Source organism: Macaca thibetana, chromosome 12 (assembly GCF_024542745.1).
Source record: "Macaca thibetana thibetana isolate TM-01 chromosome 12, ASM2454274v1, whole genome shotgun sequence".
Classification (NCBI taxonomy): domain Eukaryota; kingdom Metazoa; phylum Chordata; class Mammalia; order Primates; family Cercopithecidae; genus Macaca; species Macaca thibetana.
Genome location: NC_065589.1, coordinates 106885394 through 106905004, shown reverse-complemented (window position 1 = coordinate 106905004; position 19611 = coordinate 106885394). Strand labels below are relative to the sequence as shown.

Below are 19611 nucleotides of genomic sequence, written 5' to 3'. Positions count from 1 at the left end.
TGGTTCCTGACTAATGCTACCCCTCTGAGCTTCTTTATCATGTTGTGGCCATCCTTTCTTACCGCCCAGGCTGGCTGTGGCTCTGCGTTTTACTTTCTGCCCCTGCCGTGCAATCTTTGATGTGTGCTTTAATGAGATTTCACCCAGGCAGGGCCTGGCTGAGAGGTTTGCATTTCATATTTGTCTGCCTGTCAATCCATCAGGCCCCAGAGCGATGGGCACCCACCATGTCTTATGTAGCCCTGGGCTTGCTATGATCCATGCCTCGGTGCCCAAAGGGACACTGTATTTATAGCATCATGTCTGTTTGTCTCCTGCCTTAACCTTGAAGTGGTGGCTTTAACTGATTTTTGTTAACCCTGCCTGGGGAACAAACTGCCGATTCTTACCATTCCTTTCTCCTCCTGTTCCATTTCTCTGCAAATGAAGCCTCTTTATCTCTAGGGAAGAACTTTATCATCTCCATTCACTCAAACCCTGATTGGAAACACTGCCTGTGGGGGTGGCAGGCTATCTGGAAGTAGAATATGCCAGAGATTCCTGGGTCTGTTTTTCCTGAAGCAGTTGCTTGTGTGTGGAATTGAGGAGAGGAGGAAATGCTAAATAGCCATCTTTTTCCTTGGGGTGGTGTGGTGTCAGCTTTGTTAATATTAAATCATTTTGATGCAGCTTCTTGCTTGGCATTTTTTGGAGTTCAGCATCTCTTTCTGGTTCCAGAATTCTGGATATTAAATTAGGCCCCTTGTTGGCCTTGCCCACTTAGATGCAAAGGTTTTCTGGGACAATGTTTGGAGGCTAGAATGTAGCCAAAGGGGTAGCAGGAGAGCGTGGACAGCACATTCTCTGGCTGCCCCTTTCTTATAATTACTTTTAAAATGTATTGACGTGATGGTTGTTAAGACTATGTTGAAAACATCTTTGGGAGCCGCGTGAAATAAGCAATTGAAATATCCGTGGGAAGATGGGCAGATGAAGAAAGAAGGAAGCCTCTGGGGCACAGTATATTGAAGTGCTGGTTTTCTCCACCAACGCAGGATGCAGGCATGGCTCACGCGCTCTACCCACAGGTTTGTGCGTACCTGTTTTTGACAGTGGTCTTTATCCATGTGCTTTTGTAAACATTAGGACACAGTAAGCTTTTCTTTTGTATTTTCTTTAACAGCAACTTGACTTACACCTGACATTTTGTATTATCCTCACGTGCTAGAGAGTATACATTCAATAGAGAAGGAGGGTGGGCACAGGAGGTGGGAGGGGTGGGAGATACAGCTTTCAGTATTGATTGTATTCTGTGGTGATCTATGCATATGGGCCACCAAGCTTTGGGATAATTTGTTAACTAATACAATGTCTATTGATTAAGAAGAGGGTATTCAGTGTCAGCCACACACTATGATCAGAAAAAGAAACCTCTAACCCCAGCCCAAGACAATGACACTAATTTCCTCCTCTTGCCAGGTGAGCCTTCCCTTGGCCGTGGGTGGTGGTAGTTGTAGTCAATCAGTCAGGATAGGGTAGGTTATGCTGTGGTAACAAACAATTTCCAAATTTCTGTGCCTTAAAATAACGAAGGTTTATTCCTTGTACTTGTTCACACTATGTGCCTTTTGCAGGTCACAGGAGTAGCTCTGCTTTTACTGGAATTACTCAGGGCCCCAAGCTGACTGAGCAGCCACCACCTAGAAAGTTGCTGATATAGGCGCAAAAAGCCAAACTCTGTAAACTATTTAATGAGGTTTATTCTGAGCCATTGTGAGTGATCATGACCTGGGGTACAATCTCAAGAGGTCCTGAGAAAATGTGCCTGTTGTGGTCAGGTTACAGCTTGGTTTTATACATTTTAGCGAGACAGAAGTTACAGGCAATGACATAAATCAATACATGTAAGGTATAGATAGGTTTGGCCCAGAAAGGTGAGACATCTCAAAGCAGGGTAGGTCATAGGTAGATTTAAAGGATTTTTGATTGGCAATTGATTGAAAGAGTTAAGATTTGCCTAAGCAGTTGAAATCAGTAGAAAGAAATGCTTAAGATAAGGAGGCAGGGTATGGAAGTCAAGGTTTTTGTTATGCAGACAAAGCCCCTAAGTAGCAGACTTCCAGAGAGAATAGATGGTAAATATCTCTCTTCAGACCTTACAAGGTGTCAGACTCTTAGTTAAATCCTTCCTGGATCCAGAAAAGACCTAGAAAAAGGAGGAGATTCCCCACAGATGCAAATTTCTCCCACAAGAGATGGTTTTGCAGGGCTACTTCAAAATATGTTAAAGAAATATATTTGGGGATAAAATATTTTTATTGTTTTCGAGGCTTGCTCTCATGTGATGCTATACCAGAGTCAGGTTGAAATATGGTATATTTTATTGCTATACGGAGTCTGTTTTGTCGGTCTTAGGATCTCTATTTTAACCTTAATGCTGTCAGTAGTGCCAAACTCCAAAAGGAGGGAGTATGCTGAGGTGTGTCTGACTTTCCTTTTTGTCGTGGGCAGGAATTCAGTCTTTCAGGTTTCTCTTGGTCCAGAGAGGGTCCATTCAGTCAGTTGGGGGACTCAGACTTTTATTTTTGGCTTACATTGGTCAGTGTACCAAAGGGAAGAGTTCTGGAGGGACTTGCACTGGTAACTAAATGTTTCAGCTTAGAGGTGAAGGGGATCTGAATATGCTACCCCCAAATGGCTACTTTGGCATAAGAATTATTTTGATCTGAAGGCAATTAAGAAATAGCAGACAAAGGAGGAACCCTCTCTCCTCCACCCTTTCTTTCTAAAAGCAGGACATACATTTTCCTTTGTGAAGGTGTTCCCCCTCCTCTCTCCCATAGCAGGAAAAGGGGAACAATCTTAAATCACCAGAGATTTACCAACTCTTATCACTGGAGACTCACCAACGACTCTGCATAACCAACATTACTAACATAACCTTATCTTCCATTAGTTTCTTCCATATATTTATTTTCACACAATTTATAACCCCTAGAAGCCCAGACCCTTTTTCCTCTCTCTTGTCACTGTTTGAAAATTTATTGCCCTTTGTTAACATGGTATATAAGCTCCCAAGCCTTTCTTTCTTTTCTGTAAAGCTCCTGTGAGCATACGAAATAAAATGTTTCTCTTGTTAACCTGCCTTTTGTTAGTTTAATTTCCAGGCCCCAGGCACTGAATTTAAGAGAACAGAGAAAAAGTTTTTTCCCTCTCCTACAGAAGTGACATCATGTCATTGACTAGAACGAGTCACATGGCCACACCTTATGCCCAGAAATTAGACAGAAATATGTGTCAAACAGTATTCATGACTACCCCAGAGGACATTTGTTGCTCTTTTTTGTCCACTGATTGTAACCACCCAATGGATTCACCTTTCCCACTGCTTAGAGCTAACTTATCAAGATAAGAATTGCAATAGAGAAAGAGTAATTCCTGCAGAGCTGCCTGTGCGGGAGACTGGAGTTTTATTATTACTCAAATCAGTCTCCCTTAGCATTCGATGATTAGAGTTTTTAAGGGTAATTTAGTGGATGAAGGGGGTTAGCCAGTGAGTCAGGAGTGCTGATTGGTTGGGTTGGAGATGAAATCATAGGCAGTTGGTGCTGTCTTGCACTAAGTCAGTTGCTGGGTGGGAGCCACAAGATCAGATGAGCCAGTTTATCTGGGTGGTGCCACCTGATCCATCAAGTGCCCAGTCTGCAAAATATCTCAAGCACTGGTTTTAGGTTTTACAAAGAGTGACATTATCCCCAGGAGCAATGTGGGGAGGGTCAGAATCTTGTAGCCTCCAGCTGCATGACTCCTAAAGCATAATTTCTAATCTTTTGGCTAATTTGTTAGTCCATCAAAGGCAGTCTAGTCCCCAGGCAAGAAGGGGGTTTGTTTTGGTAATTTACGGTCTTTGTTTTAAACTATAAACTACAAAGTAAGTTCCTCCCAAAGTTAGTTTGGCCTGTGCCCAGGAATGAATGAGGACAGCTTGAAGGTTAGAAGCAAGATGGAGTTGGTTAGGTCAAATCTCTTTCATTGTCTCAGTTATATTAATAATTTTGCAATGGTGGTTTCATGATAATGCAATAGCAATCACATTTTATTAAGTATTTATTATATGTCAAGCACTATGTCAACCACTTGATATAAATTGTCTTGTTTATCTTCCCAACAGCCCCATGAAGTAGATACTATTACCATTTTCCCTATTTTACCAAAGGGGAAACTGAGGCACACAGAGGCTAAGTAACTTAAGGTCAGACAGCAAATGGTAGAAACTGGATTCAAACTCTAGCATGTATATTCAGAGTACCAACTTCCTACCAGCGCAATTTGCTGCCTCTCTAACCTGAGCTGGAGCCATTAGAACCATTAAAGATATTCTAAAAATACTGAACCTCAAGAGAAACATGGTTCAGCATCTTGGTATCTTCTCTCCTGGGAACTCCTTAGTTTCTAGCAAATTTGCTGAATTTCTACCCAGAGGTCTTTAGCTTCAAATATCAAGTGGTAAGGGGAGTATGGTGGGTGCTGGGATGGCAATTCTCAAGTCCAAAGAACATTTCATTTTGACAAAATGAAACAACAATAGCATATAACATTTATTAAAAGCTTGCAATATGTTAGACATTGTAAGTCTCCATTACATTTATTTAATCCTCATTACACTCCAGTCAGTATAGGTACTATTTCTATGCCCATTTTACAGATGAGGTAACTGAGGCGCAGAGAGGTTAGGTAAGTGGGATAAGTTCACATGAATGGTAAGCAGAGGGATCAGCACACCTTTTGGAAAGGTAGGAGATTAAAGAATGGTTGGATTTTATTTTCTTGCCAACCCCTTACCACAGTATCAAATGATTTTTAGGAAGAGTATCAACCCTTTCATTGGATTGTGTTTCTTAATCTTCTAATTTAGAACTAGAGGCAGCAGCAAAATGGAAAAGGGGAAATGTGGAGACATGAAGAGAAATGGCCACTGAAAACTCAAAGTGGTGCTTCATAGGGGACACCTACTTTAGTGTTTAGAGACGGAGTGTTTGCATTTGGCATATCAGTTGTCAATGAGTGCTTAACAACCTGAAAATGTGTTCTCTTAGGTATCTTAAGTGGCTCCCATCCTGTCTCATTTACTTTACTTTGCCATACCTGTTAAGAAAGGGCATACTTGGCAGTGCTCACTCACAACAGCCTCGCTGTCCAGTTTTCCTAAATTCTGATTTGAAGGCTTTGGAATCAATGAGGTTGTTTGTTTATTGAAACAATTTCAAAATTAAACAAAACTTCCAAGTACATTACAAATAACTTTTCTTTTCCCGAACCACTTGAGAGTAAATTGCTGAACAACATCCTATGGCTCTTGAAGGCAGTATGCTTTTAAAAAGATAAATACAAATATTCTCCTTCATCAGTGTCTCTCAAATGGTCTCTGAATCAACAGCATTGGTGTTCCCTGATAACTTTTCAGAGACACACATTTTTGGGTCTCACTGCAGACTTCCTGAATCAGAAACTCAGATATAGGGTCCAGCAATCTGCATCTTTTAACAAGTCCTCTAGGTGATCCTGATGAACACTCATTTTGTAGAGTGTCTCATATTATCTCAATAGAACAATCAAAATCAGGAAATTAATACCGAGGCATTACTGCCTCTACTCCTCACAATGCATTTACATTCTGCCAATTTCCCCAGTTTTCACGTCCTTCATAGCAAAAGGATGACAGCCGGAGTTTCCCATTGCATTTGTTTTGTCCTTTCAAAACCCTTTAGCTTGAAACAGTTCTTTAATCTTTTCTAGGTTTTTATAACCTTGACATCTTTGAAGGTGACAGGACAGTGATTTTGTAGCATGTCCCTCAATTTGCCTTTGTCTCATGTTTCCTCATGATCAGATTCAGGTGATGCACTTCTAGCAGAAATATCATGAGTGTGATGCTGAGATCTTCTCATTGTATCCCATCAGGTGGTGGATGATTTCAATTTCATGTCTCATTTCTCATGATGTTTACTTTGGTAACTTGATGAAGGTTAAGCCCATCAGGCTTCTCCACTGTGCAGCTGATATTTTCATTCTGTAATTAACAAGTATTTTGTGGTAAGAAATGTTGAGATTATGTAAATATACTCCTTATTAAACCTTCCATTTATTTATTTGTTGTTTGTCCATCCCTCCATTCATTTGTTTATTTGGGCATGGGACTCATGGATTTCTGTTTTATTAAATGGGTTGTAATCCATTACTATCATTATCCCTATGTTCAAACTGTCTCAGATTGGGGTAGTGGAAGCCCTTTCAAGCTTGTTTCTGTGTCCTTTTCACGTGTCCTCATTTGCTGAGCCCTCCCTTGCCTTCTGGTGCAAAAAGATATTCCAGGATCATGTTACATTTTCTCTGCCCCAGCCCTAGAATCAGCTATTTCCTAAGGAGCCCTAGTTTCATTTTGTTTCTTTTCTTTTGTTTTAGTGGCAGATGATATTTCGAAATCAAGATCTGGGCACTAGATGTTCTCATTGCTACTGGGGTGTTAACTGCTTCCAGACCCACTCAGTGGACAGAGCTAGAGACTATATGTATGTGCGTGTACATACACATGCAAACACACTTATATCTATATTTGCTTCAATATCTAGCTATACATATTAAAGACTATGAGTTCACACTGCTATCTCCAATTCCAGTCTAATACCACAGAGTTTATTCTAGTTTTCTCTTTTTCTATATTTGTAGCTTTCTGCCGTGATGGTAAGAGAGATGATTCCCAATCTCTTTACTATGTTATATATTTGATCAGCCTCCCAATCTACACCAGTCTCCCCTCACCATGGCCACTCCACTCTGCATAGACACCCTCCTCTCTTCCTGCTGGGTTCCGACACTGTGCCACACCTGCCACTGCTCTGGACTGCACAGATGTCCCTCGTCCCACGTGTGTGTCTTCTGATGCTCTGGCCCTCTGCCTGGCTGTTCTATTCACTCCACTTGGGCTCTGACACCCCACACTGGACCTCTTTCCTACATAGATATCATTCTTACCCTGCCCAGACTCTGACGGTATGGGCTGGGCTGCCCCTCACATATACCCAAGATCTTCCTCCTCATGCAGCTAGGGCTCTGATTCTCTGCACCACCACCCTCCTGGCTGCACTAAGTCTCCAGAATCAGAGGCTGGGCTGGGCTGGGCTGGGTTGGGCTGCCACCCCTCCTTCTCCTTCTCCTTCTCCTTCCTCACTGCACCTGGGCTCTACAAAGCATCCTGCTATTCTCCGCTCTTTCCCCTCCTCACACCCCCACACACTCATGGGGATGCTGTCTGCACCCTGGGAAGGCTACAATACTTCACTCTGGGGCTTTGCAAATTTCTCTTCCATCTGGGGCTTTTGGAGTGAATTCTTCAGGTCAGAATGGAAAGGGGGAAAAGGGGAAGAGAAAGAGGAAAATACAGGAAGGCTTCAATATACTTTTAAAATGGTCTTCTTTATCCACAGTACCAGAAGAATTTAATTTTAGCATTTGTTTAGGAAGGCTATAAAGTCACTCACATTTTAACTCAAAGCTTATGAACCTTATACTCTCCTAAAATGATAATTTCATATCTACAGAGAGATAGATATATAGATATAGATACATGTCAGGTTCCTAGAGACATTCCAAGTGTTTTTATATGCTTACAGCTAATATGGTAGGGTAGAAGCATTTTTCTTTCTTCCTTTCTTTCTATTTTTTTATTTTTTTTGAGATAGGGTCTGGCTCTGTTGCCCTGACTGGAGGGTAGTGGTGTGACCACGACTGACTGCCGCCTTGGCCTCCCAGGGTTAAGCGATCCTCCAACCTCAGCCTTCCGAGTAGGTGGGACTACATGCACATGCTACCATGCTGGACTGCTTTGTAAAATTTTTTTGTAAAGACAAGGTCTCACTATGTTGCCCAGTCTGCTCTCAAACTCCTGAGCTCAAGTGATCCTCCTACCTCAGCCTCCCAAAGTATTAGGATTACAGATATGAGCCACCACACCTGGTATGAGAATTCTTGAATTTCAAATCTGCACAGTGTTGCAATTCTTGTTTTTGTTGTTCGTGTCACAGTTGGATTATATCTGTGTGTTTCTCTTCCTCACTAGACTCATTAATGTCTCCGATGCATGTCCTGAGGGTTTTTCCCATTCCCAGCACTCTGATCTGTGGGCTTGCACTTCAGAAACAGCAACTAAGAGGCTAAGATGCAAAGAAGGAAGCTGCTTGTAAAAGTGTTAGATGAAAGAGTCAGATAAAAAGTTTGAAAGCAGGCTTTCAAAATGAATTTTCCTGTTTCCATAAACTACATCAGTCTGAATTGGGGAAGGAGAGGCACCTTTGAAGGAAGGAGTAGGGAAGAAAGAGTTGGAAACCCTCTGGGTTGGGCTGGTGGCTGGGAATGATGACAGACTTTCTGGGAAGAGTATCAGGGAATCATGTGTAGGTCACTTAGCTGTCCTGCTTATTGCCGTCACCAACAGCCAGTGGTCAGCCTGTTAGCCATGAGTGTCTGGGTTGAAGTAACACTGTCAAGGCTATGGAGAGCCCATCCAGCCTTTTTCCCTGTCCCAATCATAACTTGTGGATACAGATTGGGGAAAAGATAACCCCTGATGGGCTGAGATGATGGTCTGAAGGGAAAGCTTGCCCTTGATAAAGATGGGGCTAAGCGGGGACTGGATAGAACCAGTGGGCAATTGCCACTTGGGCCAGTAGAGTGATGAATGTGCAGTTCCTATTACGTTATTGTTATTATAGTAGATGTATATGGAAATTAAAATATTAGCATAGCACTCTCCTGTGTTAGTCTGTTTTTTTTGTGTCACTATAAACAAATATCAAGCTAGGTGCGGTAGCTCACAACTGTAATCCCAGCATTTTGGGAGGCTGAGGCAGGAGGATTGCTTGAGGTTAAGAGTTCAAGAGCATCCTGGGAAACATAGCAAGGCCCTATCTCTACAAAAAAATAAAAAATTAGCTGGGCGAAATAGTGCATGCCTGTAGTCTCAGCTACTTGGAGGGCTGAGGTGGGAAGATTACTTGAGCGCAGGTGTTGTAAGGCTGCAGTGAGCTATGACCATGCCATTGCACTCTGGCCCAGGCAACAGAGTGAGATCCTGTCTCAAAAACCAAAACAAAAAAATACCTGAGACCGAGTAATTCATTTAAAAAAAAAAAAAAAAAAAAAAGAGGTTTAATTGGTTCACAGTTCTGCAGGCTGGACAAGCATGGTCCTGGCATCTGCTTGGCTTCTAGTGAGGCCTCAGAAACTTTCACTTATGGCCAAAGGTAGAGCAGAAGCAGATTCATCACATGATGAGAGCAAGAGAGAGAGGGGGAGTGCTACACACTTTTAAACAACCGGTTCTCCCATGGACTAACAGAGTGAGAACTCACTTATCACCAAGGGGAATGATGCTAAGCCATTCGTGAGGGGTCCACTGCCATGATCCAATTATCTCACACCAGGCCCCACCTACAACACTGGGATTTACATTTCAACATAAGATTTGGAGGGGACATATATTCAAACCACATCATTTTGCCCCTGGCACCCAAAATCTCATTGCGAAGTACAACTATCCCTTCTCAATAGTCCCCTGAAGTCTTAACTCATTCCAGCATCAAGTCCAAAGTCCAAAAATTCCAACTGAGACTCATCTTCTTCCACCTATGGGCCTGTAAAATCAAAATAAGTTATTTACTCCCAAGATACAATGATGGTATAGGCATTGAGTAAACATTTCCATTCCAAAAGGGAGAACCCAGTCAAGAGAAAGGGGTAATAGGCCCCATGCAAATCTGGAATCCAGTGGAGTGGTCATTTAATCTTAAAGCTCCAAAATATTCCTTGAATTTATGTCCTGTATCCAGGGCACACTGGTCCAAGGGGTGGGATCCCAAGGCCTTGGGCAGCTCCACCTCTGTGGCTTTGCAGGTGCAGCTCATGTAGCTGTTCTCATGGGTTGAAGTTGAGTGTCTGTGCCTTTTCCAGGCTCAGGACACAAACTGCCAGTGGCTTTACCATTCTGAGGTCTGAAGGGCAGCAGCTCCTTTTCCCATAGCTCCACTAGGCAGTGCTCCAGTGGGGACTCTCTGTGGGGCTCCAACCTCACATTTCCTTTCAACACTACCCTAGTAGTTTCTCTGTGGGGGCTCTGCCTGGGTATCCAGGCTTTCTCATACATCCTTTTGAATCTGGGGAGGTGCCAAACCTTCTTCACTCATGCATATTGGGTGCCTGCAGGCTTAACACTAGTGGAAACCACAAAGACTTATGGGAGACTGCACTCTCTAAAGCAGCAGCTGGAGCTGTACCTGGGGCTCTTTGAGCCATGGCTGGAGCTGAAGTGGATAGGATGTGGATGGCAGTATCCCAAGGCTGTGCAGGGTAGTACAACCTGGACCCAGCCCCTGAAACCACTGTTTCCTCCTAGGCCTCTGAACTGTGATGGAAAGGGCTGCCTCAAAGATCTCTGAAATGCCTTGGAGGCCTTTTCCCCACTGTCTTGAATATTAGCACTTGGCTCTCTTTTAGTAATGCTAACTCTCTAGCAAGTGGTTGCTCTGCTGCCTGCCTCAATTCTTTCTCTGTCACAGGGCTGCAAATTTTCCACTTTTATCCTGTTTCTGTTTTAAATATAAATTTCAACTTCAGGTCATTCCTTTGCTCCTGCATCTGATCATAGGCTGTTAGAAGCAGCCAGGCAACATCTTGAATGCTTTGCTGCTTAGAAATTTCTTCCATCAGATACCCAAGGCCATTACTCTTAAGTTCAAATTTCCACAAAGCCCTAGGACATGGACATAATGCAGCCAAACTCTTTGCTAGGGCATACGTGGGTGACCTTTGCTCCAGTTCCAAATAAGTTTCTCATTTCCATCTGAGACCTCATCAGCTTGATTTTCACTGTCCATATCTCAATCAGCATTTTGGCCACAACAATTTGACCAATCTGTAAGAAGTTCCAGACTTTCACTCATCTTCCTGTCTTCTTATCAATTTTTTGAGACTGAGTCTCGCTGTATCGACCAGACTGGAGTGCAGTGGCATGATGTCAGCTCACAGCAACCTCTGCATCCCAGATTCAAGTGATTCTCATGCCTTGGACTCCCGAATAGCTGAGATTACCAGTGCCTGCCACTACGCCTGGCTTATTTTTATATTTTTAGTAGAGATGAGGTTTCACAGTGTTGGCCAGGCTGGTCTTGAACTCCTCACTTCAGGTGATCCACCCACCTCGGCCTCCTCCACCATGCCGGGACCTTCCTGTCTTCTTCTGAGCCCTCCAAACTCTTCCAACTTCTGCCTGTTACCCAATTTCAAAGGTGCTTCCACATTTTCAGGTATCTTTATAGCAATGCACTATTCCTTGGTACCAATTTTCTGTGTTAGCACATTTTTGTGTTGCTATAAAGAAATATCTGAGACTAGGTAATTTATAAATAAAAGAGGTTTAATTGGTTCACAGTTCTGCAGCCTGTACAAGCATGGCACTGGCATCTACCTGGCTTCTGGGGTGGCCTCAGGGAGCTTTTACTTATGGTGAAACATGAAACAGGAGCATGCATATCACACGGCAAGAGTGGAAGCAAGAGAGAGGGGAGAGGTGCTACATACATTTAGATAACTAGATCTTGCATGAACTAACTGAGTGAGAACTCATCACCAAGGAGATGGCACTAAGCCATTCATGAGGGATTTGCCTTCAGGGTCCACCTCCCACTGGACCCCACCTCTGACCCTGGATATTACATTTCCACATGAGATTCGTAGGTATCAAACATCCAAGCCATACCATCCCCTAACCCAGTTCTGTTAGCACCCTGAAAACATAAATCTAAATAAGTATTTACCTCAATTTCTCAATTTTTTGACCTAAATTGTACTGAATTGTTGACATCTTACTAAAAGGAGGATGTAATTCACTTCCATTGCCTTAAAAAAAAATCCAATCCCTCTTCTTTTCTCCTTATTGTGATTTATTAAATTTTTAAATCTATACTTTGTAAGATGAGAAATTTAGTGCCTTAACCCTTTCTACTGTATCTCCTTCCTCTACGTCTCAGCTGGCCAACCATACCAATACATTTTTATTGATAAGATTTAAACGTTTGCATTATGTTACATTTTAATTTAGTATAATTAAAATTCAGCAGCATTATAATATTTAATACAGGACTAGCGGGCATTATTAGACCCTTAGAAAATACTATGTAATATGCCACTAAACTTGGGCCATTCAGAGGAAGATACTCCAAGCTTCAGGGTCAACCGGATTTTTTTCAAAATCATGCCTTTTTTTTTTTTTGCTTTCTATTTGGAATATAATGTTCTAGGAATATGCATTGCCTTACTGAAAGTTTATGATTACCTTCCTTTTTTGTTTCTTGTTGCCTGAAAGAACATATGCTGTCTTCATCATATTCCTAAGCTCATTCAGCTTTTTAAAGCAAACCACTTATTGAGATACGTAATGTCTTTATGGGCCTGCTCCACAGCTCTCAGCCTGGGGTTTTAAAAAATTGTATTTTTAGTTGATTATACTGTTTCTAGAATCCTGTATCTTTTTCTGTAATAATTATCTTTTTCTCTACTTTGTTTTAGTGGAGTATAGTCTCAATTTTTTCAGAAAATGTTTATAGAAGGTAAACTTTTAGAGGTAATGTTCGTCTGAAAATGTCTTATGTAGCTCTTGCACTTGATTTATAGTTTGGCTCAGTGTAGACTCCTACATTCAAAATCATTTTTTTTTTTTTTGAACTTTGAAAGCACTGTTTCATTGTTTTCTAGTATTCCAAATCGCAATAATAAATTGTCAGTTTTTAAATTTTAATCTATTCATTGCAGGTAACTTGTTTTTCCCCTAATTCTAGATCTTGTTTTTAGATTTAGCGTTCTTAAGTATTAGGTAGGCTGTTGTATTAGTCTGTTCTCATGCTGCTAATAAAGACATACCCAAGACTAGGTAATTTATAAGGGAAAGGGGTTTAATTGACTCACAGTTCTGCAGGCCTGGGGAGGCCTCAGGAAACTTACAATCATAGCAGAAGGGGAAGCAAACACATCCTTCTTCACATGGTGGCAGCAAGGAAAAATGCAGAGTGAAGGGGGAAAAGCCCCTTATAAAACCATCAGATCTCCTGCCAACTCACTCACTGTCACAAGAACAGCATGGGGGGACTGCCCCCATGATCTAATCACCTCCCATGAGGTCCCTCCTCCAACACATGGGGATTATAATTAGGATTACAATTGAAGATGAGATTTGGGTGGGAACACAACCAAACCATATCAGCTGTGATTACTTGCATTTTGGAAAATCTTCGATTATTTCTGTGATTTATTTGTGACTTCCATAGTCTCAAACTTTTAGTGGAAGTTCCTTTCCAGAACTTCCACTGGATATATATGGCCCTTTTGAATTGATCCTTTTTTATGTTCTCTTTTCTTTTTTTTTAAGCTTTTGACTTTTCACTTTTCAATATAGTAATTTTTAAAATGTTTTGTCCAGTCATTTTACTGAATATTTCAACTATCATATTTTTAAATTCCATTAATTCTGTTCTTATATTATTCCATTTTTGGAAGTATAATCTTATCATCTGGAACAATATATTCTCTAATGTTAATTATACTTTTTTTTTTTTTGAGACAGGGTCTCAGGTGTAGTGGTGAGATCATAGCTCACTCTCAACTCCTGGGCTTAAGGGATCCTTCCACCCCAGCTTCCCAAGTATATATAGCTATAACTATAGGTGTGCACCATCATGCCCAACTAATTTTTTAATGTTTTTTTTTTAGGGATGGGATCTCACTACGTTGCACAGGCTGGCCTCAAACTCCTGGCCTTAAGCAGTCCTCCCAAAGTGCTGGATTACAGGCATGTGTCTTCTACGCCTGGCCTAATTATACATTTTTAATCCTTTAAAACATTTCCTTGCATTAATAGGTCTTTCAGGTTAATTTTTATATTATTTTGTCTTTCTTATGGTCTGTCTGTTTTTTCCCAAATGTCTTGGCTATACATTTATATTTATGATAGATTGTTGCTTAATGGATAGTTGGGTAGATTTCCTCAGTACAGAACTGAATGAGAGCTGAGAATACATCTGTTTATGTGGTTAGGTCTTATCTACTAGAAGTCTTCATATTAGGATGTACAAATAGGACTCTGAAAGCAGGCAAACCCTTTTCTTTGACCCCTGATGGTCTCACCTCTAGGCTGCCAGCCCCTACACAAGAGCCTCAGCCTGCACAATTTGGGTTGCTTAGTTTCTTCAGAGAGTATTTCTGTGAGTTTAGCCTATGAACAAATGCCATCTGTACAGTTCTTCAATCAATGACTTCAATTCCTGAATTCCTGTCCCTCGTCTCACTTCTGTTCTGCATTGCTGCTGACTTGGAAAAGTTCATCCAAGAAGAAAGGCTGCCTGCTCCGCTGCAGCCTTCCTTAGTGGATGCATCAGGCAGGGCATTTCTGCAAGTTCATCCAATTTGACTTCTTCCATCTTTCAGAAACTTAGGACCTTTGGTCTATTGGTATCCCTCCCTCCAAGTCTTAGGACTTGGAGGAATATATTCTTTTTCTTACTGCCACTACAATCTGTTTTAGGACTAGGGGCAAAAACTTGTATTCAGCCTAAGATTTTGATGAAGACAGGAGATTTACTTATTTAATTTTACAGTTGGCTGGAGTATCTCTTTAAATTTTTTAGTTTTGTGGAGGTTCTATTTTATAGAACCCTATGTATCTAAGAATGTCTTTCTGTTGTTTTCATATCAGCAAAAATTCTTAGTTGTGTATAAAATTCTTAGCTCAAAATAACTCTCAAAATCCAGGACATGTCTCTCCATAGCCTACTTCAGTAGAGAATTTGAGGCCAGCCAGATGTTTTCCTTCCAGGCAACATCCTTTGTCCCCTTCACCCTTTGTTTCTGCTAAGAAATATGTTAGATTTAATTTAATTATTTTTAAATTTCCATTTTTATTTTAGATTCATGGAGTACATGTGCAGGTTTGTTACAAAGATATATTGCATGATGCTGAGGTTTTGGGCTTCTAATGATCCCGTAACCCAGATAATGAACATGGCACCCAATATATGTAAGATTTTTTAACCTCATTTAACTGTTCAAACATTTTAGCATGTAAAAATGAGGTGTGGGTCTTTCTTAAAGTTATTTTTCCTGGAATGCAATTGTGTTCACCTGCAAAACTTGGCATGCGGTAGGCACTCATTAATAGCAAGTAGATAAATAAATTAATTATTTCAATTTGAAATCTCAGTTTCCATTTTTTAGGAATGTCTTCTTATTTGTTTATTTATTTATTTTGAAACAGAGTCTTGCTCTGTCATTTAGGCTGGTGTGCAGTGGCACAATCATAGCTTGCTGCAGCCTTGAACTGGCCTCAAGTGAAGTGATCCTCTGACCTCAGCCTCCTGAATAGTTAGGACTACAGGTGGGCACCACCACATCTGGATAATTTTTATTTTAGATGAGGTCTCACTATGTTGGCTAGGCTGGTTTTGAACTGTTGGCCTCAAGTGATTCTGCCTCAGCCTCCCAAAACCCTGGGATCACAGGCATAAGCCATGTGGTCCAGCCTTTATTATGTTTTTGATATTTCTTGTTTTTCAGTTATTCTGGTTTCTTTCCTATAAGCTGTTATAATTCTTGGTTTGTTCTCTTAGTCATTGATTTGATTTTATACAATGTGCTTCTGTTATTCATTGCCTCTGTTGTGGGTTTAAATCCTCCTATTGCATTATAGTGTCCTTGCCACCTTTCCTCAAGTTATCATTTTCATCTTATTCTGTTATTCTTACATCTCAATCTTTCTTCTTATGGCTTTTTGTTCTGTTCCACAAAGGCTGTGTCTCTAGACATTCGAATTAGAATGCCAATTTTAATAATTTTCTTCTAGTTTTAGTAGTTGCCTTAGTTTGTGCTGATGTAACAAAATATCACAGACTGGGTAATTTGTAAGTAATAGAAACAGTTCTGGATACTTGATATCCAAGATCAAGATGCCAGCAGATTCAGTGTCTGGTCAGGGCTCTTTCTGCTTCCAGTATGTCACCTTGTTGCTGGATCCTCCAGAGGAGGGGAGCACTGTGTCCTCACATGGCAGAAGAGACAGAAAAGCAAAAAAGGGCCTAGCTACTTCCCTCCAGCCCTTTTACAAGATCATTAATCCCATTCATGAGGTCTTCATTCTCATGACTTAATCGCCTCTTAAATGTCCCACCTCTTAATACTGTCATATTGGCAATTAAGTTTCAACGCATGAATTTTGTGGGGATGCTCAGATCATAGCAGTAGTAAATCATCTTCAGAGGTGTTTAGTTTTTCTCCAGGTGTTACTTTTTCTTGTTCTGTAGTAATTGTTCCTAAATACCATTTCTTACCCTTCTGCTTTCTCACCTTCAAACAAAGAGGGATCTATGCAGAGTCAGTTTTTATCTGCAGAGAGCTCTGACCTCAGCTTCGTAGTCTGCCTACTTTGGTATGGATCACATCTCCTTCTCAGTGGGGTTTGGGTGTGCACAGCCCCTACACCCAATCTGGGTATATCAGGGCTTCCTCTATTACACTTCTCTTGGCTGGATTGGGATTCTCGCTTTCCTTCTCTGCTTGAACTAGTAGTCCCCTGAGTGCATTTGCACTGGGTTTCTACTTTTCTTTATTCTATCCTCAATGTTTCAGTTGAGGGGACTTCATCTCCTAGAATTTAATATGCTACCTCACCACCTTGAATTCCTCTGTCTTCTCCCTAGCTGTTATTTGGGAGTTACTTGCGTCATTTGAGCCTTAAGTGTTCAGTCATCTGTATGAACATTAATTTAATTTGTACACTCATGTTTATAGCAGTATTATTCATAAAAGTTGGGAGCAACCTATATGTTCATGAATGAATTAACAGATAAAGTGTGGTATATACATAAAATGGAATATCAGTCAGCCTTGAGAAGGAAGGAAATTCTGACATATGCTGTAAGATGCATGAGCCTTAAGGACATCATTATGCTAAATGAAGTAAGCCAGGCACAAAAGGACAAATACTGAATGATTCCACTTACGTGATAGACCTATAGTAGACAAATTCATGGAGGTAGGAAGTAGAATGGTGGTTGACAGGGGCTGGAGGTGGGGATTAAGGAGTTATTATTTCTAATAAAATTGAGATAGAGGAAACCCAGTGTAGCTATTATTGACTGGTACTATTGTTTCTGGGATGTACTGTGGAGAGATACACGTGAAATACAAGGCACACACCTGGCACTGGAGAATCTTTTGTGTACTTGGGAAAACAGGATATACATGTTTAGAATAAATCAGACCTAACTATGCACCTGTGGCAGGTGCCTAACCTCCCCAAATCTGCATTTCCTCACCCATAAAATGTGTATACTATAGTGGGTACGGGGGCTAGGATCAATCACCTTCGTTGGGGAGTTGCAGTAAAAATAATGTATAGGTAAAATAGCTGTATTTGGCACACAGTAGGCACTCAACTATTGTTATTCTCCTTTCCCTTAAAAAGTGAGATTAAACAATGAGAAAAGCTAGAACTTAAACCAAACATTTCAGTAAGACTAGAGCATACTACTCTTTCTCCTAAAAGGCAAATGTTCCGAAATGAAGGAGGCAGAACTAACATCATCTATGAGTGCATTTTACTATGGATTCTTGCCTGTGTGGGCAGGTTGATGATTGTCTCTAAATATGTGAGAATACTAATATGTTACACAAGTGTGGGTTGTAATGCTTATTTGATTAATTCTGTCAACCTATGCTTTAAATGTACAAAGTACCTGTTATCTAAGCTTACATTTACCAAGCATGCATTTACACATGCGCATGCACGTGCAGGCACACACAACACACACAATTTTTCTGCTTTGATGATTCAAAGGCTCATATAAAATCATTTTTAAATAATTTGATGAGGCATAAACTACTGCAGTCTTTTTGGGTATGAATTTATAAGGAGCAGGGAATTTAATAATGATTCTAATTCTTATGCTCCATCAAGACCCTTTCCTTGGGTTGGATGTCCTTTCACAGATTTCCATATTATCCTGTGTATATATCTATTATTTCACCAGGTTGTATTTAAGTCCTTATGAGTCTGTTTCTCTCCATGGATTGTGAACTCCTTGAGAGCAGGACTGTCTTATGCATTTCTATATCTATACCATCCTGTACGACACCTGATTATAGTAGGTGATCAGTAAATGTTTGTTGAGTTAAATTGAGCCTTGGCATATTTTACTTGGCAAATTCTTGATGTTAACTTTCTTCCCTTTCTCCCGATATTAAAGAGAATTATCACTACGCTATACAAATCGAGCTAAAACCTTAAGTTGGATACCAATGACTATAAATCAAATGACTCAAGTAACCTTGGGGTATAAGAATATTTTTTCTTAGTTAGAAATGTTATTGAGACTGTTCCAAATATCATTCATGTTGATGATACTTTTTTTCCTCTCAGCCTCTCTGAAAAAGCAATTGAATACAGACAGCTCCAACTTATAATGGTTTGACTTATGATTTTTTGACTTTATGATGATGTGAAAACAATATACATTCAGTAGAAACCATACTTCAGTACAGTATTCAATAATTACGTAAGATATCTAACAGTTCATTATAAAGTGGGCTTTCTGTTAGATGATTTTGTCCAACTGTAGACTCACGTGTTTTGAGCATGTTTAAGGGAGGCTAGGCTAAGGTATAATGTTTGGCAGGTTAGGGGTACTAAATGCATTTTCTACTTATGATATTTTCAACTTATGATGGTTTTTTCAGGTTGTAACCACATCATAAGTTGAGGAGCATCTGTATATGGATTTATTGTGTTTCCAGAAGATCAATTTCAAAGCTTCAGGATCATGACGTGGCATAGTCTACCTTGTGAGACCACATTAGATAAGGTCTTTTAGGCTTTTCTGTAATAATATCCCACAGGATAATGTGCCAGGCTAGAAGCACCTCATCCTCAATTCTCCTTACTTCTTACCAGTTTTGTGGAGAGATCTAGAGTCCTGACACTGAAGAAAACTCAGAATGTTGTGATTCCTCCTTTTCTGTTACTCCCCTTGCAGAATAGGAGATCTTGACAAGGAGGGGCATGAGATAATGTTTGGTGACAGAATTATGAGGACTAATGTCTAGATGGCTGATTTTTCACAAAGGAGCTGAGACTGGAAAAAGTCATCAATGAGAAGGCATGTTTTTTTCATTTCTTGTTTTCAACACTAAGCAAATACTAAACCTGCAAAATTGAACAACAACAACAAAAATCTTAACAAAATCAAAAACGTCTCCCCACCCCAAGCAACCTATGTTTTAAATTCATAAAAGTGAGATGTACTGGGTTTTGGTATTGGCAAAGAAATAACTTGTTTCATCAACATCTGTAGCAAGGAGGGCAAGCAAAATAGAATCCACCTTGGTAGTGTCTGGTAGATGTGTTAGAGGAATTTACTACTAAATTGTAGGTAGGAACTTTCATAAATCCCAACCTGCCAGCCTTTTGACCCCCAAATTGACTAAATGGATTCAACTCAGAGAAATGAGGCAATTTCTTCTGAGAATGCAATTTAGGGA

The 19611-nt window shown here is 40.5% G+C and overlaps 1 protein-coding gene and 1 long non-coding RNA gene across 2 annotated transcripts in view; one reads left to right on the top strand and one right to left on the bottom strand.

Moving 5' to 3' along the window:
* The window catches only part of LOC126932268 (uncharacterized), a 40032-nt gene extending 26029 nt beyond the window's left edge, over positions 1-14003 (top strand). The window contains exon 3 of the long non-coding RNA XR_007718156.1: positions 13795-14003. This is a non-coding gene — a long non-coding RNA (uncharacterized LOC126932268). The remainder of the gene's footprint in view (positions 1-13794) is intronic.
* DARS1 (aspartyl-tRNA synthetase 1) overlaps positions 1-19611 on the bottom strand; it is a 1211452-nt gene that overhangs the window by 561359 nt on the left and 630482 nt on the right. The window lies entirely within an intron of this gene.